Source organism: Panicum virgatum, chromosome 4K (assembly GCF_016808335.1).
Source record: "Panicum virgatum strain AP13 chromosome 4K, P.virgatum_v5, whole genome shotgun sequence".
Classification (NCBI taxonomy): Eukaryota; Viridiplantae; Streptophyta; class Magnoliopsida; order Poales; family Poaceae; genus Panicum; species Panicum virgatum.
Window position 1 is genome coordinate 43,636,507 of NC_053139.1, and position 9,685 is coordinate 43,646,191.

Consider the following 9,685-nt stretch of genomic DNA (forward strand, 5'->3'; position numbering starts at 1 on the left):
TTGGGTGTAAGACCGGGGGTAAGCCCAATAGATGACTCGAGTCAAAGCTCGAGCAAACCCATCCTAACCTTTATTGGGTATAAAACCGGGGGTAAGCCCTATAGATGACTCCATTGCATTACTGGCACACTTGACTCTTCATTTGGATGTTAGAAATGATTTTGCTCGTGTTGGCTCTCTTTTTTGTTGTCCTTGTTGGTAGAAGTTGGAGGTGCTTCGAGTGCTTTGCGAAGGGTGATACATTGGAAGCTCGAGTGCTTTCCTTTGGGGTGCAGGAAGCATTTTGAATTGATTTTCTAGTGGGTAGAGTTAATTGTTGATTGCTTTTGGTTGAAACATTGTGTCGCTTTCGCGAGTTGAACCTGTAGTTATCAGATATTTTGAAGTTGGATGTCGGGCTGTAGGCTTCGACTTCTTCATGATTTTCGCCGTTATGGATGATGACTGTTTTCGCGTTGCAACCAATGTTGATAACATTTTGCAAGTCACTGTTGGAGTAGTCGAACGAGTTGCCAAGTTGTTAGTGGTGCTCTGTCTTAACATCATCTTCGGGTTGTTGTCCAGGTGGACAGTGAATGTGATTCCTGGTGGAGGTGGAGGAGTTTCATAGCTAGTTGCTGATGCTCCACTTATCTCCAGTTTAGAAAGGAATTCATCATAGTCCAGGTCTTCTAGTGCTGAAGAATTAGCTTTTCGGTTTGTAGCATCCGAAAGGAAGGCCATGAAAATTTCGCGATTGTGGCCGCAAATTTTCGAGTTGATGTTGTCTTCCTTGAGCGGAAGGCCCTGTTGGAACGGTAGTTCTTCGTCTTCTGAGAATTGCTGCCTCTCTCTTTGATTTGAGGACTGCGGTTTTCCTTTTGTAGTGACTGTAAAAGTCGACTTCTTGTCTGATTCGGTCTTCTTATCCGAAGCGGGTTGTGGCAGGAGTCGGTTTCTTTTGATGTCTTGAACCGAATCCGGGTAGACTTCCTTGTGTGGCTTGACTCAGGGAGAGAATCCGAGAGTGTGTCGCAGAAGGTCTTTGTCGTGTGGGATGTGATCCGTTGGGGGCCATCCGCATTCGATTCGAACTAATAGTTCATTTATGAATTTGTTGTATTTGTCCAAATTGTCACATTTTTCCGAAAAACATTGTTGCGGCATGCAGTGATCTTCTTGCGGGGTAGGGGAATTTGGAGTTTGGATGACGTTACACCAGCAACTCATGTAGTCTTCGATTGAAACGGAGTCTTCTGCGGGGTGGGTTTGTGATAGATATTGATCCAATTGAGTCGATGACTTGTTTTGTGAATCGTCCCACATTTTCTTTACTATGGATTGCTTCCAGAGAGCTTCGAGTTTGTCGGGATTGGTTAGACCTTCCATAAACAAGTTGATATTGTGTGACCATTCGGCTAGTTCATCTTCAGAAATTGGTTCATCCAATTCTTCGAGATATTTGATGAAATCTTGATCTTGTTCCAGCTCCGCGGAATTGAGAATCCACTGGTTGGAGAGTTCTTCGCGAGAAGTGTTGATGTTGAATGTGTCTTTAGCTAACTGAAGGCAGTGCTCAATCTTTTCATCGATATTATCGATGTTTGAAAAAGTGTCTTTCAATGGCTTCTTTTTGCGGGTAGTTTTCTTGAAGCTAATCTTTGATTTTTTTTTCTTCCGAAGACTTGGTTCAGTGGCATGGATGCAAATGGGAAGTGGATTTTTTCCGTCCATGGAAGTTTCTTGCTTGGAATCTTCCAGCAGTTTCTCCAGGTTCTCTTCCAACTCGGAGAGTGTTTTGGTTCTGATTGCGTCGAATTCGAGTTGAATCCGGGCTTCATTGTTGAGGTCTGAAAATTCGATTTCTTCGAGTTGATCGATGAATTCGTTGAATTCGTGACGTTTTGTAGCTTCTGAAACTTCTAGAGGATCTTGGTCGATTGAGCAGTTTTCGAAGCCGCCTGATCCATCGGCGACGAAGATTCAGGAGCCGACGTGGAAGGAGGTGCCTTTTTCGAGCACCGGATTGTCGTTGAGAGAAGCCATCGGGTTCTTCTAACGATCGTTGGCGAGATGCCCCACGGTGGGCGCCAGCTGTCGGTTTTTTATCGTCGAGTTCTCTGAGGGATATCCCGAGAAGAGTGGTTATGAGTAGGGACTCGCCGAGATCAGAACGCGATGGTGCAAGAAACACAAAGATTTAGACAGATTCAGGCCGCCGGAGCGTAATACACTACATCCAGTGTGGTGGTTTGTATTCCCTCTGGTATTGTTCGATGTTTTGGAGGAGTCCCTGTCCGCCCTTATATATCTTGGGGGACTGGGTTACATGGAAAGTCATAGCCGAGTTCTGTTAGGATCCTAGTTCGAGGAGTTCGGCTAATTCCCGAGTACGTCGACTAGTTCTACTCCTATTCGGGTAGATACAAAAGAGGTAGAGCGTATCTATGTGCTATTCTCTACTCTAGAATATTCCGCGTTCGTGGGCAGTCCTGCTATCCCAGGTCCGACAGTGTACATGAAGAGCAAATATATAATAAGTGCAAGATCGACCTGAAGATTAGTATACATCTGAATATCTGGTCTCGATCTCTTGAAACGTTGACGTCTAATAACTATATATATGCAGAACCGGTGCAAAAAAGCTGGAATCAGATCGATCGACGTAAGCAAATAACTAACACATTCTCGTCAAGATTTGTAGGATTCTCACAGATCTTGCTACGGATATGTAGATTGACCAGCATGCATATATCCGATCGAAAAGCACTGTACAATTGTACATCACTGTTTCTTTCTTGGAAAAAAAGGCCATCTATTTGCTGGGTGGCTTCATCGTGCACGTTACGTAGAGGTCATGGGTGATAGAGAGATCAGGATAAACTTGAAAAAGGATGTGGCAGGGCGTACGAAAGGATGTGGCAGGGCGTACGGTATGTTAGTAGTATGTACTTTTACATGTCGCAGGTGACGCACGGAATCTCTCGATCGAGTCACCGGTCACGGCCTATGCAATCGTGAAGGATCTGATCGAACCACAACGTAGTTGAGATTAAGGGCCGGCCCGGCATAAGCAGTCTAGTCACTGTCAAGATATATGGAGCGAGATTCGTTTCAAAAAAAAAAAAGAGGGAGCGAGATTTTTATTGGTTTTCACGAATCGACAGCAAAGAGTTTTGCTGAATTTTTATCAAATAAAAAGGAATATAACGATCGACCTCAAAAGGAATATTACAACTCTACTAAAACAATGACCACCGCAGTCCAAGGTGGAGATTTATTATTATTGATGATATATGAAACTATCTTCAAATATAAAAGCTAGAAAACCGATAAGGCCAATCCCAATAAGTGATTTCATTTTGTTGTTTCCAAGAGTGCCAGATCAGCAAAACACAAATGAAACCGTGGATGAAATTCACCCCCACAATGCATTGTTTCATGTTTGCTATTTCATAGGCTCTCATTTAATTCTAAGACTCATTAAGTGTTGGTAACCGTGCATACATAGTTTTATCTAGATGAAACTTATTTCATCTCTCTCCTCATTAAACTAGTATCATATTATCTAAAATGGTCACATGACACCATATTTAATGTGTATAAAACTTCCACTGTAAATGGCCTAACTAATCACTCTGCTTGACACCGCCAGGCTTTCTAGAAAAGGCCGGAGGACAATGTCAAGATCAGTATATGTGGTCCAGCCTATACCTTTCTTGGTAGATGCGCGCGTATCCATGTGAATCTTGGCCTGTGGAGGTTACGTCTTCTGATTCAGTAGAGCAGGTCAGCTGCGAATCGAATCTCTCAAAAGATTCAGTAGAGTCAGTTTATTCTTTTGATACAGCGACCAGCCATACCACAAGCTGTTCGTCCGATCCGAACCACCATTTTTTATTAAAATATATTTTATACAATCAATTTTCCTTTTCTATGGACCATATGCTTGGAGCCTCAGGCAATTCTTGCATGTAAGGGGCAAAGAGAGAAAAGAGAAATAACAAATATGTGCATGCACACAATTTCAAACACACAAAAGACCATAGTTTCAAAATCGAACATCTAAATCAAAGTTCGGTGACACAGTATAGTTGCACTCGTTTCAATAAGGGCTTTAAAACAAGATCTCATAGCACTGTGTTTGACGATACATTTTTTTGTGTGAGGACGAAAGTACTTTTTTTGTGTATTCTAATTTTTTTATGACTTTTGCAATAGTAGCTTATGGCTTCATAAAATGTTGCTTGACTCGCCTGAGTTCAATTAAGTGGATACTGATGTTGATATTAAGAAGATAAATTGGATGGTGTGATTAGAGGATGATGGCAAATAATTGTGTTGGGTAGGTGGATGTTATTTGCATGATCAGTAATAGGAAACTTTAGCGAGTCAATTGACCATTAGTTTTACTAGTTTGTGTTGATATTTTCTATTCTATGTAAGCAATTTATATGTTATTGAAAATATTGTTGAAACATATGCAAGTGACATCTTATTTCGAAGATTTTTCAAAAGAAATACAGTTGTACAATCAGATTTTAAATTTGATGGTCAGTTCAAGAACTACAACTTTTTAAAAAATTAAAATTGCTTGCATGTGTTGTCATGAGAGATAGAAGTTCCCCACTCCAGCGGTTGTATACTACTTGATGTGTGAAATGACCGAAGCAAAGAGTGTGTACGTACAAATAAAATTTTACGGTCGGCTGTAGTGAAGTCATTACTTATTTTCTTCGTGCACCATGCCCGCTGCAGTCTTTCTTTATCTCTGAACCTGATGGCAAGACTAGCTGAGAACGAAAGCATAACAGTTGACAGGAATGGATACACGTGCTGGTGGTCTCGTTTCAAATTATACACTCCAAACAGAAATGGGATACAGCTTGAGTCTTGGTGTTACTACATATCTACTAGTCAACGGAAGCAGTAGTCCATGACGGCGTCGGCCACGGCAGCGCCAGCCCGGGCGGCCCGTGGGAAGCGGCGCCCCACCGGCACGAGCGCGACGAGGGACACGCCGAGCAGCCACAGGGCAAGGCCGAGGAACGCGCGCACGGCGCTGGATGCATCCGCCGGCCGGCCGCTCCCCGCGGTCGAGCCGACGACGACGCCGGCGAGCGCGCCACACCCCCACAGCACGAGCAGGCGGCCGGCGTCGGCGATATGCCGGCGCCGGTGCCCACTGGCCACGACGACCGCCGCCTCTTCTTCCTCCGGCTGCCGCTCGCGCTGGTAGTTTGCACGCACCACAACTTCTCGTGCCATGTATCGCCGCTGTACGTACTGTGGAGTGTGGCTCCAATCCACTACTCGCGCCTGCCTCTCTGTCTAAGCTAGCGTGCTGTGAGCCTGTGAGGGGCCGTTGGCTACTGCCTACTGCATATAGCTGGCTGCCGTTTTATAACATGGCCCGGAACCGTGTGGGGATCAACTCCAAGCACGTCACCCGTCACTGTCATCCTGGCTCGCATTTCTTGCAAACACCGAGTGGTGAGTGGCAAGGTCATCACTCGCGCTCTAAAGCCTCCGAAGACCGAAGCACTTGGACGGCAATACAAGGAAAGCAAGCAAATCTCTGTCCGGAGTGTAGACAATAATGGTAGTGAAATGCACATCGTATGCAAACCCTATTCTCTCTCTCTCTCTCTCTCTCTCTCTCTCTCTCTAAATGCCAATAGCAGTGAGTTTTAGCAATTTACAAATTAAAGACATTTCTGAAATCCAGTATGCTAATAAATTGTTGACAACTAAAAATGGCACGACACAAGTTAGAGGAAGAAGCATAAATTGGAGGGAAATACACAAAGAATTGCATGGATAAGGGTGAAGACATTTCTTGAACAACTATACTTGTCCTAGAAACTGGATTTAGCTGTAGGGGCGATGGATGAGGAAAAAATGGCGCCACATCAGTCACTCTTGACTACATGGCGCTGTCAAGGAAGAAGGGGAATTTGGACTGCCACCTTGCATATCTAATCTAGCCGCATCAGACAACTTCCCAACACGCTGTCATGCATTTCCATCTTCGGCCAAGGGCAAAACAGCCCTGGGCCACCTTTGCTTGACATGCTGTCTGCATTGAACGAGACATGGCAAAGCCAACACCCCTTAAAGGCCAGCAACGTCGCCATCAATAACCGGCACTGCAAATGCTAACAGACTGCAGCCTGTAGTCTACAGAAATGACAAGCAATGCTATAAAAACTATACGGAAAGAGGAGTTTTCAAGCAGTGACAAGGAACGACTTGACTAGCACCGGCATGGAGGCATTTCAAGTTTCAACCCCTATAAGAGTAAGCCAGCTCATCCATCCAAACAAGGTGGAGTGAACTGACCCACCGCTTCTTTAATCTATCTATTATATAAATATTTGAGTGAAGCCACTACGTTCGCCGAGAGAGGCTAGAAATTCCCACATTAATCTAAAAAAGAGAAGAATTTGGACCGTTGGATTTTACGAAGATCTAACGATCTAGACTAACCTAAAGAGTCCTTAACAAATATGACCAGTAACTACCTAAATTCGGAATTTAAAAATAAAAAAATACTTGACCAAAGAGTCCATAATGAATACGATTAGAATATCTAACAGCTAAATTCAAAATTTAAAAATAAAAACAATTAGAAACCCATCGAGGAGATCGTCGTCCATCCACCGAGAGCGTACGAGACAGGAGTATGCATTAGGATCATCTTCACCACGCTCCGCCACACCTGCACCACCTCTGGCACTGCCAGGCTAATGTAAAGATGGTGCCCAATGCCCAGTGGCCGCAGCTCATGATCAATCCGAATTTTTTTCATTCTCACCGTATCCCTAGGTGGCGCCAGCATTCCGTGAATAATCTTAGGCCACGGGACCTATGTATGGGTACGTAAACCAATGTGTTGTTTGTTCATTGAAAAACAATAATCGCGTGCTGCAAAATGGCTGCTGACGACGGCATCTCTGCGTCCGCAGAGATGCAGCAGGGTGGAGAGCGTTGGCAAGCACGTAGAGTGGTAGAGGGCTTCGCCGCCCATGACGTGGTGGTGCTGACGTTGCTACTGCGCATCCAAGCACAACAACATGTGCAGCTCGATGCCGACGACCTTGGCGCCCGGGATGCGGCATGACGCTACCATCCGGTTCCAGGATGCGCAGAGGAACCCGCTGCAAGACCTCTTAGGTGTGTCCAGCTTTAGCGAGCATTATCGTCGATCTGACCCAGGTCATCTAAGGTCGATGTTGACGTTTGCTAACGACTCATTTCAAACATCACCTGGGGCCTGAAATCATGAGAATAAAGTCTCATATCTGCTGATGTTATTCAGAAAGAGCCAATCCCACATTTCATCTTAGAAATATTGCTATATTAGAATTCGGCAGAAATGCAGGTAAAACAGGCTTCAAGCATCAAGATACAAACCCGACCATCAGAGCAAGCTATCAGCTCCTGCATGAGCGTATGAAAGACGAGCGTCAACACTAGTGGTAGGAGTTATTGCTAACCAATTCCACAAAGTGTTGGTGTACATTTATGTGCAGGTGGCCTATGCTTGAAAATGAGAGGAGAAGGCAGCCCAAAAGTAAGGTGACACGTCGTGGATCCGAGGCAACAACTTCTCGACGAATCAGACGCGTTCACGAGGATCTACGGGCCCACCAGAGCACCCAAACTGACTCAAGACATGCCCATACCCATATATATGACATGAGGGCCCACCTAGCAGCCTTCAGACCAAGATTTGGACCGAACGGACACGTTGTATGGCCGGCCGACCATCATGGTTGCCCGACCATGTGGTGGCGGCCCACGGGCCCCACCGACTCTCAGTGACACATGGCATCTTGTGGTTGGTGCTCCATGGCGGTTTGGCTTCATTCCCGGGGTGGCTCCCTCCTATAAATACAAGGGGAGGGTGGCTCCCTCCTATAGCGCGCTATTTGTTTACAAGTGATAGGAAAAATAAAAATCTTTGATAAGTTGAAAACATAATAACGGCCAACATAATTCATGAATTTTCAACATAATCCATGAGTTTCCAACATAATAACAGCCAACATAATCGATGATAAGTTGATACTTGATAACATAAGTCATAAAGGCAATAAAAGCTAGATAAGTTCATAACAGCCGGGCCTTTTTTAATGAAGTAACGGGTTGCGCATGCTATTTTAGAGGTAGCAATAGCAGAAAAATAGCGGTGCTATGGCGTTATTCGCGTTTAGCGGCGCAATAGCGCGAAATAGCGCTGATAGCGCCAATAGCGTGAAAATTAGCAATAGCGTCGCGACATTTGCTTCGTCCCGCCATAGCGGCGCTATAGCATGAAAATAGCGCGCTATTTTTTTTCCATGATAACAACCATGAAAAATCATTGGAGTGGCTGTGGAGAAGCACAACTTAACATTAGTATCTTATATGGAACAACTACCATGAGAACAAAGGAGAATTTTTTTAAAAATTTCTCGAATTCCAAGAGGGTGATGACGAATATAAAGACTCTGCGTTTGGCTGGTCAACTTACGGTTGGTCTGGACTGGAGGTGTTGTAGCCCGTCGTAGCCAACGAGCAACCAGCTTGTTGATTCCAGCCGTGGACTGTGTGAGCAAGCCGTGGACTCTATTTTGGATCCGGATTGAATGAGAGAGTGACGGACGGCAACCAAGGCTACTGATTGGCAAGTTGGCCAGCCGAACGGTTGCTGTCTTCCAGCCGAACAGCTAGGCTGTGTCAGCCCAGCCGAATTCAGCCCAAACAGCTTGCAGTCAGCCGAACAGTGTAAGAGTGGTGAGCATAAAGGAGAAGTTTGTACCTTGCCAGCAGTAATACTAAATTTGTAGACCGCGTAGAAATAGTCGTATATATTGAGCTTTTGGAATTAGCAATTGAAGAATAAAGAAAAGAAAGAAGGCTACTTGCTTTTACTGGTACACACCGCCAATCAAAAATTTTAAAAATATTCATACAAATAATATTAAAGCATGAGCATGAAAATATAAAAATATATGTTTGTACATAAGAGATTCTATTTTCGCTTAAATTCATGTTTCAAAAATATTTCATAAAATATAAATGATGTAAAATGATATAGATGACCCTCAATTTGAACTATTTGGAAAACGAATTACAATAACATTATCGAAAAATATAGAGATTAGAAAAAAAACTAGCTACCCGCGGTATTTACGCGGGGCACCTCGCTAGTTATGTCTTGCTTAAATGATTAACCAAACAAGACTAGCTAGGTAGACAACAGCAGTAACTGTCGAATCTGACACTTTAGCTCTGCAATTGAGTATGAACCAGTGCTTCAAGTCTGATTACCAAATTCTGATAGTTGATCCCTTCCTGTCATGTTGCGTCAGGAGCGCGCACGAGCCTCCTTATCCTGTACGTAGTTGGTTTATCATTATCATTCTCTGCTCTGTCACCGGTTGGCACATACTAGTAGGTAGGTAGACAATATCAGTGACTGTAGAATCTGTCGAGAGTAAACTAGTAATCGAATGCAGATTAAATAGTAATCGTTGGGCTTTATTTGGCTGGTCCGTTGAAGGGTTGTGCAGAATACTGAAGATGCTGGAGTTGCCCGGCGGGCTGATGCCCATCTTCTGCTCCAACAGGATTGTACTTTTTTATTAAAAAAAACAAGATTGTACTTAAGCTCAGGTGCTAGAGTGTCGATTGTTTCTACGCTGTCTGAAGTCCTTCA